A 17416-nucleotide genomic window follows, 5' to 3' on the forward strand; every position below is an offset into this window, starting at 1 on the left:
TATCTGTGATATTTTTCTAATAAAGGGACTGTTGAGATGACCTTTAAGTTTATTCAGCTCCGTATGGAGAGGGATAAGTCAACCAGACCTTCTTCCTGTTTCCGGCGTGACGATCGAGTCTGTCCCAAAATACCTCTCAATGCACCCTCGCGGACTCGCGCTAAGGGCCCTATAGGTCTGCACTACATGACATCACCGAAGTGTGGACTCTGAGGAAGTCCACAAGTCCGGAGTGTGCCATTTGGGACAGGGCCGCAGTCTTGAGCCGGAAAGAGAATTGATTAGTTCATAGTTCGGGTCTATCGGGTTTTTAACTCGTTCCTTAATCACGTGACAGCCCCATACGCTTACCCAATGCAGTCTGAGCCGGAAAGAGAATTGATTAGTTCATTTTTTTTTTTTTTTTAATCTTTATTAAATCTTTACGATACAAACAATAAGAACACACAAATAGAGTCATTGATACAGAAACAAAAAAATATATAAAAGAACAGAGCCAGGGGAGTTTCAAATAAATACATTAAAGATAGAGCATAACTGAATGGTTTTAGCAGCCTTCTTATTTTTTGAATCATAGATGGAATTGATGTACTGTTCCGTCTCCTTACCAAAAGCAATAAAAGAAGGTTTAGAATTACTAAATTTCGCTTTGTGAATATGATATTTCCCTAAAATGATCAATAGATTAACTAGGTATATTTCTTTCTGTTTTTTACTCTTGTTATCATGGAAGCCAAACAGTACATTTTTCCAAAACAAAGAAAAATCAGCAATAAGATTAACAGTAATGTATCGGGACAGATCTTTCCAGAATGTGATGGCATAGGGACATTGCCAGAACAGATGTACCATTGTTTCTGGACATATTCCACAAAAAGAACAGTTAACACATATGTCAAGCTTAAACCTAAGGAGATAATGCTTAGCAGGATAATACCTATGTATGATTTTGAAAGAGACTTCTCTTACTTTATTCGTAAGGAGATATTTGTAAGGAAGGTTTCATATATTCCCCCAATTCAGGTTGTTAACAAAGTTAGACCAATAAGGAACAACATTAGGTATGCTGGTAACATCTTTCTGGAATAAAGAGCGAATATTACGATTATTATTCCTCATTGTGATTGCGAAACATATTTTACCAACTGAGGTCAACTTAGGGTCCAAATCTGGTAGACAATCTGGTTTTCCAGCCCCTTTTAAAAGAATTAAAATACCAGATGGGATGGCATCCATAACAATTGCAAACTCTCTTGGGGTAACTGGAATGCCAAAAGTGTTAAGGAATTCAGAATAATTCATCAATGATCCACTATCATTTATTAGTTGGGAAACTAGAATAATGTTATTATTGAACCATGTCTTAAAAAATAAGGATTTATTCTTGAATTTAATAAGCCGATTATTCCAGATGAAGCACCTATGTGGGGAGAAATTATGTTTGTAAATTAATGACCATGCTAAGAGCATTTGTTTATGGAATTTAGATAAAATTAAGGGAATTTTTTCTATTTTATAATCACATAAAAGTAAGAATTCTAGACCACCAACCTTAGAGAAGATATAGTTAGGTATAAAATTCCATGTAGATGTGGGATTTTTTAGAAAATGCTTTATCCAATTAATTTTAAAAGTATTATTAAGGGTTGTAAAATCAAGAAAGTTAAGACCACCACGTTCAAAGGTGTTCATGATAACAGATTTTTTCACATAATGAGTCTTGTTTTTCCAAATAAAATTGAAAAGTGACTTGTCAATAGAATTAGAGAGATTTTTGTTGACAAACAAGGGGATAGCTGCATATGTAAGACGGGATAAACCTTCTGCTTTTGTCAACAATACTCGTCCTTTCAAGGATAAATCCCTCTGCAGCCACTGATTTAGCTTTTTCTTTGTCTTATCATTAATCAAATTAAAGTTTACAGAGCATCTCTCCTCCTCATTTTTCATTATAGTAATCCCTAGATAAGTAATCTTATCTTTGATTGGGATGCCATAGATCTGGGAGGTGTCGCTTTCTTTAAGGGAAAAAAGTTCACACTTCTTCAGAAATTCCTTTTAAAGTACTATTTTTAATATGGGTGGAAAGAAGTTGAGAACATAAAATGAATAGATAAGGGGAGGCAGGGCAGCCCAGTCGGATGCCTCTTTGCAGCTCAAATCTAGGTGATGTCCCATTTTTAAGTCTGATAAAGCTATTGCCTTTGCAATACATTGTTCTAACAGCTTTACAGAAAAAATCACCAAAACCAAATTTCTCAATAGTTTGAAATATAAAGTTATGTTCTACTGTGTCAAAGGCTTTATAGAAGTCCAAGAAAAATATATAACTATCATCGGGGCATAAAAATGAATAATCAATTATATCTAAGACAAGCCGAATATTGTTTGAAATGTGTCTTTTTCTCATGAATCCTGATTGGACTTCATCAATAATAGGGTCTAAAACATTTTTTAATCGTTTTGCAATAATTGAGGCAAAAATTTTGTAGTCGGTGTTCAGTAATGAAATAGGTCGCCAATTATCTATAAACAGTGGATCTTTATTGGGTTTGGGGATTAACGTAATTAAACCTTGGGTCAGCGAAGGGGGTAAAGAACCCTTTTCAACACTTTCTAATATTACTTCAAGTAGAAAGGGAGCTAATTCTTGTGTAAAAGCCTGATAAAACTCTGCAGAGAGGCCATCAACACCAGGAGATTTGTTAGTTTTACAATGTTCAATTGCAAATGTAATTTCCTGCAAGGTAATAGGGTCATCGCAGAGTTTCCTATCATCTTGAGAGATTGGAGTGATGATGAGAGAGTTCAAGAATGTAGTGGATTATTGATGGCAATATTGAGATTTGTATAAATTACTATAGAAGTCCGCACAGAAAACAGCTATGCTCTTCGGATTATCAGTTACAGTATTGTTGATATTAAGTTGCTGGATTAAATTACATTTCCCATGATATCTTTCTAAGCCAAAAAAATAGGCAGAGTTCTGCTCCCCTTCTTCAATCCACCTTTTCCTTGACCTTATTAAGGCACCTTTTGCTTTGTTAGAGAAGATCTCATTTAGTTTAAGTTGTTCTGAAATTAAAGATAATCGTTCCTCTTCTGATATATCAGCAGGGTCCTTCTGGTACAAGGAAATTATTTTAGAGACCACTCTTTCTTCCTCCAGTTTACGTTTTTTTGATAAGATACTACCATAATTCCTCAAATATTGGCCAGTTTTAAATTTTAAAAGTTCCCAATTGCTACCAAAAGCATTCTCGGACTTTGCTTTATTCCAGAATTTCACTATTAGATTCTTTATATCTGATTTTACTACATCGTTTTGCAGGAGTGAACTGTTTAGTTTCCAGTAAGCATTCCTACATCTTGTGGAGGGGGCAGAGTGCAAAGGAATAAAGATGGAGACCGCATTATGATCGGTTAATGGGGTTGTGATGATATTAATTGATATTTTATCAATATTCAAATTATCGGAAACTAACCAATAGTCCAATCGTGAACGTCTGGTGGCACTTCTATTACTCCAAGTAAAAGCACTTATGTTAGGGTTGTTAAATCTCCATACATCAATCAAGTTAAATTTTTCCATAAATAATGTTAAGTTATCATTTACTGCAGTGGAAACACGTGGAGGCCAACAGTCAATATTGTGATCCAGAATCATGTTAAAATCCCCACCTATTACAATACCTGAATTTGGAAAGTTATTAAGTGTATTTTGTATATGCTTCTCTAAGGTTTCAAGTAATATGTCGTTCTCATGGTTAGAATTATATCCATATATATTAATAACCATCAAAGTAAAATTTTCAATGGTTAATACTTGAAAAATAAAATGACCTGATGTATCACTGACAGATAAAAGAACAGTCCCTGAAAAATTATATTTTAGAGTAGCAACACCGGCAGAATGTTCAGACCCGTGAGCCTGCCACAGATCATTCCCCCATTGGGATCTCCAAAATCTACCATCGTCCGGAACGGAGTGTGACTCTTGAATAAAACAGAAATCAGATTTGTGCTGCTTGACAAACAAAAATAACGCCTTGCGTTTAACAATATTCCTTATCCCCCTGGCATTGAGAGTAATGATAGATAAAGACGTATTAACAACAACTGATAGAACAATATGAGGTAAAGTTCGAGAGAGAAGAAATAAAATAAAATAGACTTTAACCTTACTGTAAGGAGCTGCACCAATAAACTTGAAGGTACATAGCAAAACTTAGTGAAACACTGAAAACTAATGAGATACCTAGGTTCTCTGCCGACAACTTAATAAATACCATATATTAGCAACTAATAGACATAAAATGCTATATAGAACACTGCAAATAATTGAACAGGATGTAATAGACGTTGTCTTATAAACATAATCAGCTGAGTGTCATTAACGAGCTCAACAACCTTTATAAAAACAGTTGAAAAATAAAGTATATCTCAGAACAGAAAAATATACACCCATTGAATAATGAGCATTTAGGATATTATAGCTTAACTCAACTTAAGGCACATATTGACAGGTGTGACGTTTACCACAGTCAGGACTCTGGAAACAGTTCAGCCCCGTTAGCAAAGGCTCGACCTCCAACGAAGTAAGCAGCTTTCCCTTGTTCTCGTGCTTTAGCCACCAGTGGCCACAGCTGCATCCTTCACTCTCTGACTGCTGGGGACAAATCTTCGGCAAAACGTAGCTTGTTGCTTTGCAGGAAAGAAGACTTCTTTGCGGCCTTCCAAACAGCGTCGCGGTAAATACGAGCACTAAACTGCATAATTATCCCTCGAGGCTTGGTGGCACCTTTCTTTAATTGGCCAAGACGATGCACTGAGTCAATAACATCAGGGAGTTTGTCCTTGTGTTCAGGCAGGATGGACTGACAGATGTGTATAACCTCTTGGCGGACGTTCTGGTCTTTGTTTTCAGCCACACCGAAGAGTCGCAGGTTCCACCGTCGCGAATAGTTTTCCAGCTCAGTAATTCGTTGTTCCAGTAGGCTCGTCTTTTTCTCCGCCACGCTGACACGGTTATCAATGTGTGTCACTTTACCTTTCACTTCACTGATCTCGGCGCAGGCAAAATCAACAGTCTTCTTTAGCCCCCAATCTTCAGTGTATTGTTGGAAATCATTTTCTCCACACTTTTTTCCAGGGAGTCAATTCTCGTGTTGAAGATGACTGAGATTCTCTGCACAATACCTTCACTGTCTATATCTACGGAGCGTTGCGGCTTCATTTTTTTTGGTGCAGGAGGTTTGGAGGGAGTTGTGGAAGGTGTTATGGGGAGAGGGGGGAAATCAGAGTCCCCGAGGGAGATCACAGGAACATCTGCCATACAGTAGTCGTGTAGGTTGTTCACAAGCGGATTGTCCGTCGATACCTGCATGCTGCCGTAGTTGTGAGATGCTAGCTAGTGATGCTGTTAGCCGAGGTAGTTCCCCACGTGCGTCGTTAAAAAGTGAAAATTCTATACAATACAAGCTTACTAATAAAATGACACGGTGCACTTAACTCTGCATTAAGGAATCTCCAAAAATATACTTTACTTAACTATGAATCACTAGTATGCAAGTCTGAAGGTGAACCGCTCCGAAACTTACACGCGCTTACTCCGCCATCTTGTGCGAACTCCGAATTGATTAGTTCATAGTTCGGGTCTATCGGGTTTTTGACTCGTTCCTTAATCACGTGACAGCCACATACGCTAAAACCAATGCAATATGAGCCGGAAAGAGAATTGATTAGTTCATCTCATGAGTCTTCGGGTCGGGTCGAGTCATTCCTTAATCACGTGACAGCCCCATACGCTAAAACCATAGACAGTAAAAGAATGCAGTATTGAGCCGGAGAGAGAATTGATTAGTTAATCTTTCGGTTCTTCGGGTTGTTCGTTCTTTTGTCCCGTGATGTGCCAACATTGACTAGAGTAATTATTAAATCAGATTGTCTGTATAAACCATACTTTTGTAACATATGACACTTTATAAACATTAAAAAACACTGTGTACATACTTTTGAATTGTTGTTTGTTTATTTTTGTGCCAGAAAAGCTTTGTAACAAAGAGGACAACTATTCCAAAATAAATCAAAATAATAAAAAAGTAAATAATTAAAAATAAAATTAAAATTAAAAGATAATAAAGCCACAGGGTCTAATAGCCTTAACAAATAAACTTTAAAAGTACAATATAAAAAAGAAAAAAAAAAAGAAAAACTAAATATTGCACAACAAGCTTTGCTGTTTTTATATAATAATTTAAAATGAATACATTTTAAAATAAATAACACTTTTGTGCCAAAATAAAAACTTTATATCAAAGAGGATAACTATTCCCCAAATAATTTTAAACCATTTAAATAAAAATAAATGAAAATTAAGAGATACTAAAGCTACGGAGCCTTATAACAATAACAAATTACCTTTAAAATCACAACAACAACAAAAATATTGCACAACAAGCTAGTCTTTTTCTAAATAAATAAAAAATAAATAAGCTTTAAAATAAATAACACACTGTGGCTATATTTTTAGGACTTGCTTTAAGGCATGTTTGCATTAAAAAAAACAAGCTCCCTGACCTTGGATGGGCTGAGTCTGTTTCTTCTATCTGAGATAATCTGCCCAGTTTTAGAAAAAATTCTTTCAGATGGCACAGATGTGGCCACAATGCAAAGTCTTGTCTTTGTGATTTCAGAAAGGCTTTTGTATACTGGTGAACATCTCCTCCACCAGGCCAGAGGGTCTGATGTGCGGGGTAAGAGTGGCTCTGCAAGGTAGGCCTGCACCTTTATAGCATCTGAGGTCTTAGAAGAGGTAGCAGAAGGCCTCAAGCTTGCTACCCTCTCGTCAAAGTCTTCCCAAAACATGGCCCCTGCACTGGCAGTCGCACCGGGATCTGAACTATCCTCCTCACTCTTAGCTGGGTTAAAACTGTTAAAGCTGAAGTTATCATAACCTTAATGTTTTAAACTAACATTAATAATTCAAATTCAAAATTTTATTTGCTTTTAATGTATATGTCATTATGTCCTTTTTTGAGTAATCTTCTTATACATATATTACACCAATATGTCAAGTCTGCCTAGGAAAAGCAATTATTATACCAGCAAACTCAAAATTGGAGTAAAAATGAACAAACTAGCTTGAATTATTATATTATTATATAGCCTAGTGTTTATTTGCCGATAGACAGTCAAAAAGACAAATTAATCAATATTTTATTTATAACAGGGTTTTATTTATTTATAAAATAATAACAAACCACAGATCCTCAACAAACAGTAACAAAAACACAGTGACAGAAATGTCAGAAATAGCGTATGGGGCTGTCACGTGATTAAGGAACGAGTCAAACTCGACCCGAGACCCGAAAGACTCATGAGATGAACTAATCAATTCTCTTTCCGGCTCAAGACTGCGTTAGTTTTGCGTATGGGTCTGTCACGTGATTAAGGAATGACTTAAACCCGAGGACTTCTTGTCAGATTTGGGAAGTCGTGGCCTAATGGTTAGAGAGTCGGACTCCCAATCGAAGGGTTGTGGGTTTGAGTCCCGGGCCGGCAGGAATTGTGGGTAGGGGGAGTGCATGTACAGTTCTCTCTCCACCTTCAATACCACGACTTAGGTGTCCTTGAGCAAGGCATCGAACCCCCAACTGCTCCCCGGGCGCCGCAGCATAAATGGCTGCCCACTGCTCCGGGTGTGTGTTCACAGTGTGTGTGTGTTCACTGCTCTGTGTGTGTGCATTTCGGATGGGTTAAATGCAGAGCACAAATTCTGAGTATGGGTCACCATACTTGGCTGAATGTCACTTTCACTCACTCACTTCACATAAGAGGTGAGGTGAGCTAATCACAGACCGAAGACCCAGGTAAAGAATGATTTTTTTTTCTGTATCTTATAGCATTTTAGTTTTGAATTGTTTTTAGTGTGATCAACGTTTGCGTAAGTACTACATGTGTTGGGGAAGTAACACATAACATTTTCATTACATTTTGCTAAAATGAACGAAATGACTCGAAAAAAGATTCGTTCATTTTGCTGAACGAGACTCAAAAGTCCGAGTCGGTAAAATGATCCGAACTTCCCATCACTACCGTAAAAGAAGCTGCAGCCTGGAGCAATGGAAGCGCCTAAAGGTAGGGGCGTGGCCAAATGTTTCTCTTCTTCTTCTTCTTCTTCTTTTGGTTTTATGGCGGGTTGCAAACCAACTTCAAAGGTGCATACCGCCACCTACTGTGATGGAGTGTGAAAAGAATGAACTAATTTCTATATCCTATAATATAACCCACACTTCTTGATGAATTTTATGACTACATTTATCTGTTTCCTTGAATTTGAACTATCATTTAATATATTAGTTATATTGAATTCCCGGCAACCTACTGCTTGAAGATCTTCCTTAAGAATCCTCCTTTCTTCTTCATATGCTTTACATTCCTTAAAAACATGTTCTACCGTCTCATCTACCAAACAAACCTCACATAAACCTGTGTTGTGCTTCCCTATAATGTGTAAAGTGTAATTTAAATTAGAATGTCCTGTTCGTAAATGTGTAAAAATAATTACTTCTCTTCTACTTAAATTGAGACTTATTTTGCTTTTCTTTACCGTTTTTTGAATCCTATAAAAATACCGCCCCTTATGACATGTATCCCAATCTGTCTGCCATTTTCTATTGCACGCTTCTAAAATTAACTGTTTACCTTCTGATCTACTGAGTGATATGATTATATTTGGTTCTTCCATTTTTAATGATTCTTTTGCTACTTTGTCTGCTTCCTCATTCCCTTGGATTCCCACGTGTGCTGGTACCCACATAAATCGAATTATAATTCTCATTTGTTTTAAACTGTACAACATGATCATGATTTCTATTAAAATGTCAGTTCTATTTGTTTCGAAGGATTGTAGACTGTTAAGAACAGCCATTGAATCAGTACATATTATTACTTTATCAGGTCTAACTTCATAGACCCACTCAAGTGCCATTAAAATCGCTATCATCTCACACGTATATATTGATGTACCATTTGTTATTCTTCCAGCCTTTTTCACCTCAAACTCTGTAACATAGAAGGCAGCCCCTGTCCTGCCATTATCTACATTCTTTGATCCGTCTGTGTATATTTGAAGAAATGAATAATGTGTGTTTTTGATATATTCACTTACATATGTAATTAAACTAACAGCTTCACTCATTTCCCTTCTATTCTCGTGTAATTGTGTATCTATTTCAGGTGGTGCTATTAGCCAAGGTGGAATTGGGGACATTATCACTACTGGAGCAAACGATATCAATTCTAAACCACCTTCATTAACCCACCCCTTTATTTTCCAAGCAAATCCTTTACCGGTTACATTTAAAATTTCCCAGCAGTCATTCAGGACTTGCCTTACAGGATGATTATCCCTTTGTCCCTGAAGATTTATCCAGTATGCCATAGCTAATTTCTGTCTTCTTATATATAATGGTATTTGTGATGTTTCTACTTGCAATACTGCAATTGGCGTGGTTTTAACTGCTCCTATAATAAGTCTTAATGCCTTAGCTTGCATGACATCTAGTTTCTTTAGCAACGTTGATGATTCTGACTCATAAACAATGCATCCATAATCTAGTGTTGATCGCATAAGACCAACATAAATGCCCTTTAATGACTGTTTGTCAGCCCCCCAGTCTTGTCCTGCTACTGCCCTCATTAGGTTTAAAACTTTAGCACATTTCTTTAATATATAATCTCTTTGATCCTTCCAGGTTAATTTATCATCAAACCACAATCCTAGATACTTAAATTTTGACACCTTCTCTAAAGAAGCCCCATATAATTTTAACCTTTTCTCCCCTTTAATTTTCTTCCTAGTAAATATCTGATAACACGTTTTAGATATTGAAAATTTGAATCCCCATTCGACTGACCACTTTTCAACTATTTCTATGGCTTCCTGAATTTTATCTGTATTAAAAGATATATTCCTTCCTCTTTTCCACATGATTCCATCATCTGCATATAATCCAGTGCTAATTCCTGGTGCCACATTTCCAAAAATATCATTTATCATAATATTAAATAATATAGGACTAATTACACTTCCCTGAGGTGTTCCATTTTCCACACTTTTGATCTGAGATACTTCACCACCGACTTGAACTTGAATTGTTCTGTCAAATAAAAAACTTAAAACCCAATTAAACATTCTTCCTTCTATTCCAATTCTCTTCATTTTAATAAGTAACCCCTCTTTCCATAACATGTCATATGCCTTTTCCATATCAAAGTAAACTGCCACTAATCCCTCTTTAACTGCTATAGCTTTTTTTATATCCGTTTCCAGCTTTACCAAAGCATCTAATGTTGATCGACCTTTCCTAAAACCATATTGATTAGGTGCCAATACTCCCTTACTCTCAAGTATATAATTTAATCTATTTACAATAATTTTTTCCATTAATTTACATAGATTTGATGTAAGTGCATTTGGCCTGTAATTCCCTGCTATCGATGCATCTTTACCTGGTTTAGCTATAGGAATTATTATTGCATGTTTCCATGACTTCGGCACTCTTCCTTCTACCTATATCTTATTATATAAATCCAATAATACTTTAAGTATTTTATCATTTGCATGTTTAATCATAATATAATAAATTCCATCTTGTCCAGGTGCTGATTGTTTTATTTTGTGTACTACTCTTTTATGTTCCCATATTTTAAAATCAGTATCCAATGCTCCTTCGCCATCAGGTCGTTTATTATAAATGTCCTGATGTTGATTTAAAATTTCCTGTCTTTTTTATTCTGTAACTTTCATCAAGATTTTCTTTACTATGCGCTTTCTGAAAGGTTTTAAAATGTTTCTCATTGGTGAAAGGAGTTTTAATGTGCTGGCCAATCAGCAGTAAATATACATTTGGCGGCCATAAGACGTGAGGTAATTATTCATCGTTTATCCGTTTATCTATACTTTATATACAACAAATATGTATATTAAGATACGTTTGTTACAATACGATCATAATTTTTCCTTTGCGTTATATCTTGCAGCTTTAGTAATTAGTTTATTGTTGACAGACACATGTACAGTGAGACAAAACGATGACCGCATCGACGGCGAATCCTTCAGAGATGATAGTTTATATCTGCGTCCTTTTTGTACAATAGAGTACAGAATACATCCTGTAAGTATAATAATTATTACCACCTCTGCTTTTTTCAACTGTACTATGATCAATTCACAATCTGAAGACGATTAGACAAAATAAAAAAATAAAAAAAACCTCTAATTTAGAGTTTGTTTCTACCTTTCTGCCAGGTGTCCAACTAATGCAGAGTATATTCAAGCTGCCAACACACTGGTTGTGAAGAACCCTTTCCAGAGAAATATAGAAAGAAATGACTGTGTAAGTTACATAGTTTTTAAACCATTGATTTATCTCTATCAACATAATCACACACAATATTGTAGTAACAAGATGTTGTAATCTTTATTAGCTGGAAAATGACAATCAGTCATGTTTGTGTTTTGAGCACATCTGACACATCCCTAAACCTGAAATGTAAAGCAGAACGTGCTCCACTGGCAGGTTATTGTAGAATATGTAAGCACACTGTCATATGCATCATTTATTTTTGCACTGTTAATCAATTTTACATTTTCACTTAGTGCAGGTTAATGTAAGGAAGATACTGTACTACAGATGTTTAAATCATTTTTGTATGTACTCCACTTCTTCACTGCCTGACCATCATCTTAATGTTTATGCAGTTCAATGTTTTTATTATTTTTTATATCTAAAACACCTTGTTCAGTAAGTATTTAGATGTTTTTCATATCTGTCACGGTCTAAGCATGATCTGTTTCTGTTGTTCTGATGAAGGAAGCTTGTGTTGGGGAGGATTCAGTGTCTGTTGAGGCACATGTGAATGTGCTACAAAGTGAGTTTCAGAAACACATCCAGACACTTCGACTGTCAAAGACCACACGACAGGAACATGCTCATGGAGACGCTGAGAAAGCATGGAAGGAATCTCTGTGGAAGATGTACTCAAAAAATACACATACTTCAGGACACCTGCTGGAGTGAGTATATTAAAAAAAAAAAACTCATCAACTGTAAAATATCTTGTTTCAAATCTTTTCAGGTAATATTTTATTCTTCTGTACCTTTTTAGCCCATCTTTTAAAAATTAAAAGCAATAGTTTTAGAAAACAATGTAAGATTTATCAGTCTATACAATAACATGAAATGCATCGTATTGTGAACCTTATACATTAGCTTCTGACTGTTTCTGCAGTTCTGCAGTGTATGTAGCTACACTGTCTGAGCCAAAGAGGATGCAACAGAATCTGATGAATCTGAAAAGTGTTTTCTTTTTTTTCCTTGTTGTTATTATTATTATTATTGGTGTTGTTGTTGTTATTCTTTTTATTTATTTATTTTATGAAAGGGGGACCCGGCTACACCTTTCCTACCATACACCTGATGGATACTGACTGTAAAATGGCAATAATAGGAGGAGCGCTCAGTGTGGTGACAGAAGATGGAACAGATGTGTGTCAGTGCACCAGCCTTGATGAAGCTTCATAACAGCCTTCTGGATGTATTCTGCTTTCAACATTGCATATCCACCACACCTGAAAAAGACACTGACTTTCCTTCAGAGGCACATTGTCAACATTAGAAGATGGAGACAAGCACTGCCAGTAACTTTACTCTGAATGATTTGCCTCTTGTATTAGATCCTCACGCCTTGTCTGTACCATCGCCCAAAGTGCACTCGAAGGACATTCACTCTTTTGAAGTTAATCCAACATATTGAAGTGGTACATGCACATGAACCAAATAGCTTGCTCTATTGTTTTTCTATTCTATCTGTTTTCTTTTTATTTATTATATTATTTAAAAGCCCGTGTTACGTGTACTGTGTTAAGCTAACTGAGACTTGTTATAGCTCTTATATATCATTGCTCTTTTTGTTGTTTTTGATTGCTTCCACTTTGTCCTCATTTGTAAGTCGATTTGAATAAAAGCGTCTGCTAAATGAATAAATGTAAATGTAAATATTAGTATAACCTGTGTTATAGATGAGTACCAGTCAACTTTTTTCTGATTCCATTCTTTTAGAAACCATGCACAGGAAGCATATGTACTTTTGGTACTCAGTAAAGAGTCAGTAGTACAGTTGTATTATAATATAATGGAGAAGGGTCTGGCTGCAGACTTGCACTCTCAGACACTTGCGCTTCTTTTTTTATTGGATATTTTATTCTACTTATTGGTTACTTCTTGTTTGAATCTCTCAACATTTGTTTCTCTCTTGTGTAGGTATGGTTGACTGGAAGTCTGTCAGTCCAGATGTGAGGAAGACACACAGAGTGGAGCTGGAGCGCAGCAGATGTGAGATGCTGTAGATACTGTGGTCTTGGAAAGAAGGGCATCTTCACAGCTTTCTATTCAGACAAAGAGAAATCTATCTAACTAACATGGGCGTCAGTTTGGTTTGAAATGTGGTGGGGACAGAGACGCATTCAGAAGTGCATTTTCAGAAGTGGTGGGTACAATGATGCATTTTTTTTTCTCTTTCGCGCAGGTCATGTTTTGAAAGACGTCCTGTATCTTATTAATGTAAATAAATAAAAATGTATACAAAAATGTGATGATGTCCGACTCGTTTTATGAAGAAGAAAGCCGTACAAAGCATTAGACATATGATATATGACCCACTAATCTGCTTCATATCATCATATAAGTACCATGTTGACAATATGACATGGCCATGACGTGGTTTAATGTACCTAAACAATGATTACCAAATTTCTCTTTCATGTTGCTTTGTTATAACCACTGAAAACGGGGGAAAAAATCTAACCCAGAATCGGGCCTCGCTCTACATTATCCCGCTTATTACATGGCTACCCACCAAATAAATCAATAATTTGACACAAAATATTGATTTAAAAAAAGAGTTTATTGATTTAAACACGATTGTATTGCTTCCGCTAAAGAAAATAGTTCCGTCTCTACGATTAGAATCCTGCCGCGTCCATACCAACGCTCTGTTTTTCATGGCAACGGTGTTATTATCAAGAAATAACAGACTTCATTCTACAGTGGAATTCAACCAAGCCATGTAATAATTTGATTTAATTCCCAGTACAATTTACCATATCTACACACAACACAACTTAAGCACTACAAATTTTATCAAGATTGAAAAAGCAAAAATACGTGTAGCACATGAACACTATTGACTATCACACCATGATCTGACTGCTCTCAATTCACAACAACATGCATCCATCCAATCTACATCAGGCATTTTGACTAAAACTTGATCCATTCCTCATCATCATCATCATCATCATCACAACTATTTCAGAATTCAGCAATAGATTCAAGCAATAATTAAACAAGATACTGACTACTCAACAATCATCTCCCCCAACACTTGCTGTATGAACGCAAACCGTAACTAGCTAATTAAGTTGGTGGCTAAGGAAGTCTAACGTAACATTAATTGCAAGAGAAGAATCAAAACAGCCGATCCCTTGTGTGCAAATGCACAAGACCTAGCCATAATACCAGCAAATCTTAATAAACATAAGTTATCGCGTCTTACCTTTGTGTCAATGGTCTGCAGACCCATGCTGTGTGTACAACAACGTCCATTTGTTCTACAAGTTATCACTTTGATATGTTATAGTCCATGGCACTAGGATGCAACCTTGTGATATTGTATGAAGGCTAAATGACTTGCTCGTCTATGATACATTCGCCAGAAATTCTGGCCAATCCCAGCAAAGACTAGGTAGCCTCGTTCCCGCTCGTTCACTGTCCATTCCAAACTGTCAACTCATTTGAAAAACATTCTTTAAAAAAAAGAAGCGCGATAGTCATATAGACGGTTTCATCGGGCGCACGCACCTGGACCTAAGTTAACTTCCGGTCTGTGTTGTGTATATCGGTCTGGCTGCAGTGCCTTCTACAAACGCGGTTAAAGTCAAGGCGATGAGTAGACTGAGGGCTCAGGTGGTTGTGCTGCGGGATGTGTTTCCCATACATTTATTTATTTTTGGAAACTCACCACAGTTTTAAAACTGATCGATTTTCAAAAAGGCTTCGCTGAATAAACATGAGTAACGTTATGTACTGCACGTTTAATAATAATAATCCCTTACATTTACATGTTTAAATATCAAAACGAGGCACAGGTGTTTTTTATATCGCTGTATTTCTGAAGGAAGACTTGCATGTTATATGCCTGATAAAGCAGCGTGTGTGAGCGTACTTTGTTTACAGCTGTTACTGGGGAAACCTCCATTTCTCGCGCTTTATGTCTATGCTTTAAAACATCCCCTATTGGCAAAGAATGGATTTGCATTCTCATTAAGTCCGCCTGATCCATGCAGCAAACATATTTTGTTTGTTATCAAAAAATATCTACTCTAGAGGGACTTGGCTGATGTTATTGATTCTATTTGGAAGTCTACCGGAAGTTAAGTTAGGTCCGCAAAAGCGCGCATGCGCTGTAACGTTTGTTTATGTTGTTGCCGTTGAAACCGGCATATAGAGAAAATAATAACAGTGACACGATGACTCCCCCTCCCCCAACCTAGAACGTATCCAAATGTTACAGTTGTTGCAGTTTTAATGAACAGAAAAGCGTGTAGCCAGCGCAGCAGCAGAACTCGAGGTTTAAAAAAAAAAAAAAGTGGTGGGTACAAAATGACTCATGACGAAATCTGGGGGGGACACGTCCCCCCCGTCCCCCCCGAAATCGACGCCTATGCTAACTAACTATCTATCTATCTATCTATCTAACTATCTATCTATCTATCTATCTATCTATCTATCTATCTATCTATCTATCTATCTATCTATCTATCTATCTATCTATCCTTTTACTTGAATTGGTGACTGAAACTGAAAGCTAAATAAATGTTTTAGTGCATAAAGCTGTGTCTGTTTGCTTAATTGGTTAATGTCACTTAAAACAAGGTTACTAAACTCTTCTGACTAATTTTTAAATGTATTAGTTTTTTAATTTTTACAAATTTTTCTCTATCAGGCAAAACCTAGTTTTCTAGTGTAACACTTTACAATAAAGTTTCATTTGTTGACTGATGTATTAACTAACATTAACTATGAGCAATACATTTGATACAGTATTTATTAAACTTTGTTAGTTAATAAAAATACAGCTGTACGTTCTTTGTTCTTGTTAGTTCACTAATGTTAACAAATACAGCTGACTTTAAATGACTTTAACTTAAGAACAGCAAGTCCGACTAACCGTGTTAAGAGACGTTTGTATTCTCAAAAATAATTGTAATCTGTCTTTGATTCAGGGGCGTCACTAGGCCCTTTTTAGGGGGGCTTCAGCCCTAAACCCCTAAACTTCTGCCCAGCCCCCCTAAAAAAATATTTGATTAATAAATTTTTGATCGCTTCAGTCCCCTTTTAAAAGACTCATTTGAAACGGCGGCAAGCTGCGTCAAGTTTCGGCTCCCCCCTTATCTGAGTCTGCTTGGATTTAGCGCATTAATTGCAATCTGCAGGGGAACATCAGAGAGCACAAGGTGTGTGTCGTGTGTGCGTGCATTTATTGATAGATTGCTAATGCTATGATATTACATCTGCATCGGTGCAGTTCTTTGTCATAAATGCATTGCAGTGTACATAATGTAATGTTACTGGAGCATTGGGAGCACATGGGACGGCTCGGTTTCTCATCCAGTACCAATACGTTTCGCTGCGTTCACCTTCAGCCCTTGTGTGATAGTTGTTTTTTATTCCTTCAAAAATGAAGTGATTAACACCCATGAAAACATACTTTAGATTCAGAAAACGATCATGATTTATTTTCATTTACTTTTTAAAATTACAGACATATTATTATGTATTTTGACATTACATTATGCAGCCATGCACAGAAATGATTTAAGACACACATCATTGTCTGAAAGCACTAGATGGCCCAGAGAGAGAATGTGGAGTTATTTTGTTATGTATTATTAAATATAGTTTTGTATTAAGTAATAATGAATCAGGAGGAGTGTCATGATACATAAATTAGAGTAAGCGTAGAGTAAAGGGATTTTTGATTTTCTTGATTTATACTATTAATACTAGATTTGTTCTTGATTTATAGAAGTGGCAAATTGATAATTCATGTTGATATTTTTAATAAATAGAAATAAATATAGAACAGATTAATCATATTGCCAATAGACAATAACATTAATACATGGTTTGTCTATATTCTTAATGAATATTAGCTGGTTAGTTAAAATACTTAAAATGACATAAATTTTCATGGGGTGACTTTATGAATATCCAACCGTATTGTTGATTATAAAGGCTAAAAAACTAAAATAATTTATATTTCATTGTAGATGGATATACGACATTTT

At 36.0% G+C, this 17416-nt stretch overlaps 3 protein-coding genes and 1 long non-coding RNA gene across 8 annotated transcripts in view; 2 read left to right on the plus strand and 2 right to left on the minus strand.

Annotated features, from left to right (window-relative positions):
• The window catches only part of LOC132160265 (carcinoembryonic antigen-related cell adhesion molecule 3-like), a 387492-nt gene that overhangs the window by 328584 nt on the left and 41492 nt on the right, over nt 1–17416 (minus strand). The window lies entirely within an intron of this gene.
• The window catches only part of LOC132159255 (SLAM family member 5-like), a 151750-nt gene that overhangs the window by 107398 nt on the left and 26936 nt on the right, over nt 1–17416 (plus strand). The gene's annotated exons all lie outside the window — the stretch shown is intronic.
• Nucleotides 1–17416, minus strand: part of LOC132160285 (uncharacterized) — a 108066-nt gene that overhangs the window by 74071 nt on the left and 16579 nt on the right. The gene's annotated exons all lie outside the window — the stretch shown is intronic.
• LOC132160348 (uncharacterized) lies at nt 11073–13235 on the plus strand. Its single transcript, XR_009437971.1, has 4 exons — nt 11073–11180; nt 11315–11402; nt 11880–12082; nt 12451–13235. It is a non-coding gene; the product is annotated as an uncharacterized LOC132160348 (long non-coding RNA).

This window comes from Carassius carassius, chromosome 16 (assembly GCF_963082965.1).
Source record: "Carassius carassius chromosome 16, fCarCar2.1, whole genome shotgun sequence".
Classification (NCBI taxonomy): Eukaryota; Metazoa; Chordata; class Actinopteri; order Cypriniformes; family Cyprinidae; genus Carassius; species Carassius carassius.